General features: G+C 39.8%; 1 long non-coding RNA gene across 1 annotated transcript; it reads right to left on the bottom strand.

Annotated features, from left to right (window-relative positions):
- Positions 1-1319: 1319 nt before the first annotated feature.
- On the bottom strand, positions 1320-3748 carry LOC123127351 (uncharacterized). The gene is made up of 2 exons (XR_006462332.1): positions 3637-3748; positions 1320-2621 (listed from the first exon to the last, which is right to left on the bottom strand). It is a non-coding gene; the product is annotated as an uncharacterized lncRNA (long non-coding RNA).

The raw sequence follows: 3748 nt of genomic DNA, 5'->3' as shown, positions 1-3748 counted from the left end.
TTCATCAAGTATTTACGATCATACCAAGGAATCCCACCCCGAGGAGATAAACTCTTGACGCATCTATATGACACAAACTTGAAGGATATCTAAAAATGTTGCATATTAGCGAAATATGGTCTTGGAAATGTTTCTGTTCATTAGGGTTGGGCAATTGGATACATGATTTTAGACAATTGTATGGTTGATTGTGGGCAACTGGATACATGGTTTTAGACAACCGTATAGTTGATTGTGCAAACTTGATACATAGTTTTAGGCAACAATATGGTTGATCATAGGCAACGATGATACCTAAAAAGGGGATAAAGAACATACACATATTCATTTTTGGAGGGGGTCACAAATAAACTTAATCCCCTAAAACACTTCGTGGTTTTAGTTATGTCCCTATGATCGGATCCACACCGCTCCCCCTCTATCATCGTTCGCCAAGTATTTACAATCATACCAAGGAATCCCACCCGAAGGATCTAAATCATACCAAGGGATCCCACCCCGAGGAGATAAACTCTTGACGCATCTCTATGACACAAACTTGAAGAATATCTAAAACTATTGCATATTAGCAAAATTATGGTCTTGGTAATATTTATGTTCATTAGGATTGTGCGACTGGATACATGATTTTAGATAATTGTACGGTTGATTGTGGGCAATTGAATACATGGTTTGAGATAACCGTATGGTTGATTGTGCGCAACTCGATACATGGTTTTAGGCAATAGTATGGTTGATTGTAGGAAACTATAACACCTAAAAAAGGGGATAAAGAACATACACATGTTCATTTTTGCAGAGGGTCACAAATAAACTTAATCCCCTAAAAACACTTCGTGGTTTTAGTATGTCCCCATGACCGGCTCCACACCGCTCCCCCTCTATGATCTTTCGTCAAGTATTTATGATCATACCAAGGGATCCCACCCAAGGAGATGAAATTCTTGATACATCTCTATGACAAAATCTTAATTGAAAGGTATCTAAAACCTTAACATATTAGCCAAATTATGGTCTTGGTAATGTTTCTGTTTATGAGGATTGGGCAACTAGATACATGGTTCTAGGCAACAATATGGCTGATTGTGGGCAACTATGAAAAAGAGATAAAAAACATACACATGATCTTTTTTAGGGGTTCATAGATAAATTTAATCCCATAAAACTTCATGGTTTTAGTTATGTACCCATGATCAGCTCCACCCCGCCACCCTCTATGATCATTCGTCAAATGTTTAAGATCATATCAAGGGATCCCACCAGAGCAGAAGAAATTCTTGACACACAACTATGACACAAAATTAATTGAGAGGTATCTAAAACCTTTAGATATTGATAAAATCGTGGTTTTGGTAATGTTTCTGTTCATGAGGATTGGGCAATGAGATACATGGTTTTAGGCAACTGTATGATTAATTGTGTGCAACTATGTTATCTTTCATGCATTGTGCATAAAAAATATGCAAACTACGTAGGGCAACTATGGTATCTTTTTCCGTGGTTTTTGTTGCTTTTGTTGTGTGATAGTTTTTTCTGAAATCACATGATGTTCTACGTATTCATCAAATGCAGCCGAAGACCGCAGGCAAAAAACAAATGGAAGACCTATGTGGCCATGTGCAGGATCCAAAGGAAAGTCTTAACTAACATATGCAACCAAGAATAGCAGGGCAAAAAGAACACTAGTCCGAACCAACCTATCCAATCAAGAAGAGCACCTAAATACTTATAAAAAATATTGGGCAAATCCACTCGACAAACAAAAAAGGAAAAATGAGCCACTTCCGATCCACTCCTATGCAACTCCTTCCGACATATTGTGCAACTCCAATCATAACTTGGGCAGTGCCCTCCACCTTCGTCCACCCCCACACGCTTCCTCTCTCTTGCCTCGCCGCCCACCACCTTCATCTTCCCGCTACACGCCCTATCACACACCTTGCCGCCCTCCACCTAGCAAAAACACAGATGCAAAACTGTTCTGGCACAAATCCAAGCAACTGTCCTAGCAAAACCAAGCAACCGTGGTAGCATTACTACTTAGATTATCTACTTTACGCAGAGGAAAAATGTATGATATTGATAACTATCTAACACCCACCCCCTCCCCTCCGGGTGTCTTCTCTGTTCTAGCAATAACCAAGCAATGCAATTACAAAAAAACACAAAATGCAAAACAGTTCTAGAAAAAAATCCAAGCAATTGCGCTAGCAAAACCAAGCAACTGCATTACAAAAACCACAAATGCAAAAACTATTCAAAATAAATCCAAGGAACTGCCCCAACAAAACTAAGCAACTGCAACTCTTATAGCAAAAATCCAAGCAACTGCTCTGCCCCTAGAGTGAAAAGTTTCCCTATGAATCCAACGCTAGCCACCCCCTTCAATCCCCATATCAGCCATGACGATCGCAAGAGAAGCCACTCGCCGTAGTACAAAATCCGCCCCTCTCCCTCGTTTGCAACCCCGTTTGTCCCGCTATCCTTCCTTCCCCGTTTAATTTGCTGCAAAAACTATTTAATAGCTATCCTTGCTTCCCTGTTTGTCCCGCCTTACCCTGCCCTTGAGGCCCTTGATCTTGTTGGGCATTTCTTCTGGCCGAGCATACCGTGCTTTACCCCTATGAAGCAAATATATGAGATAATTGGCGAACAAAACAATATACTGCTAGCAAAAAAAAGTCATTCAATTGCACAGGAAACATTGTTAGCATGATACAAAAATCCATCAAAATTATGTCATAGAAAATCCATTGCAGCATCAACTTTGCATGAGAAAAAAACTACAAGCACCAACTCAAACTACAACTTCGTGCACTATGCCTTCATTTTTTAGCAACTCTGATGCCACCATGCAGCAACTACAATACTAATTCCAAAGTTTTCTAAACATATGCACACATTATAACAAACATCACCCCGTGAGACTATCAACCTTTATTTAGCGCTGATGGAACAGATATGAACATGGCATTGTGCTTGTTCCATCAAGACATCTAAAGTTTCTCTTCAATTTTAATCATACTTGGTATGTGTTGACTGTTGACTGTGTACAGCTTATATCTGAATCTAGTCCATCACTCATCATCCTTTATGATACCTTGACCGAGAATAGAGAGTAAAGAAAATTACATTGGTACATGGATTTCCCGTGATCAATTTTGAGCAACTCTTATGCCGCGTCCAACAACTACTAATCCCGGGGGATGCGGATCTTTTTTATAGGCTAAACTGACTGTCAAGTGCCAAACTTCTCTGGCATTCATGAATGGCACATCAGATTTCTAATTAAACTGTTCTAGCACAAAAAGGTCATAATGACTGTCTACAAGCAATAATCCAAGTACAATTGTTGGCATGTTGCGCCCAGTCTCGCTCTCGTCATTCCTGTCATTAACATCCAAATCTATCTAGGTTCAGAACAAGTATTTGGATAGGTTGTGTGAATAGGACCAAACAAGGGTGGTATCGTGCTGTTTCTGAACATTGTAATGATGTGCAAAAGGATGCAAAGTTTATGAACATTGAAAATGAATCTGTACAGAATGTAGAGGTTGATAATTCGTTTGGTGATTTTGAAAGTTGTAAAGGTAGTACAAAGGATGCAAAGATTGTGGAATCTGGATGCTTGCGCACCTGTTCTTGGAATATGTACTGGTGTTCTCCGCGTACATGCTTTCTGAAGTTTGGCATGCACAGCGTTTCAGTTTCAGTTTCGGCAAGAACAGAAGAACAAACACCCTCGCGC

This window comes from Triticum aestivum, chromosome 6A (genome assembly GCF_018294505.1).
Source record: "Triticum aestivum cultivar Chinese Spring chromosome 6A, IWGSC CS RefSeq v2.1, whole genome shotgun sequence".
Taxonomy (NCBI): Eukaryota; Viridiplantae; Streptophyta; class Magnoliopsida; order Poales; family Poaceae; genus Triticum; species Triticum aestivum.
The sequence above is the reverse complement of the archived record's forward strand: the minus strand, read 5'-3'. Positions and strand labels throughout refer to the sequence as shown.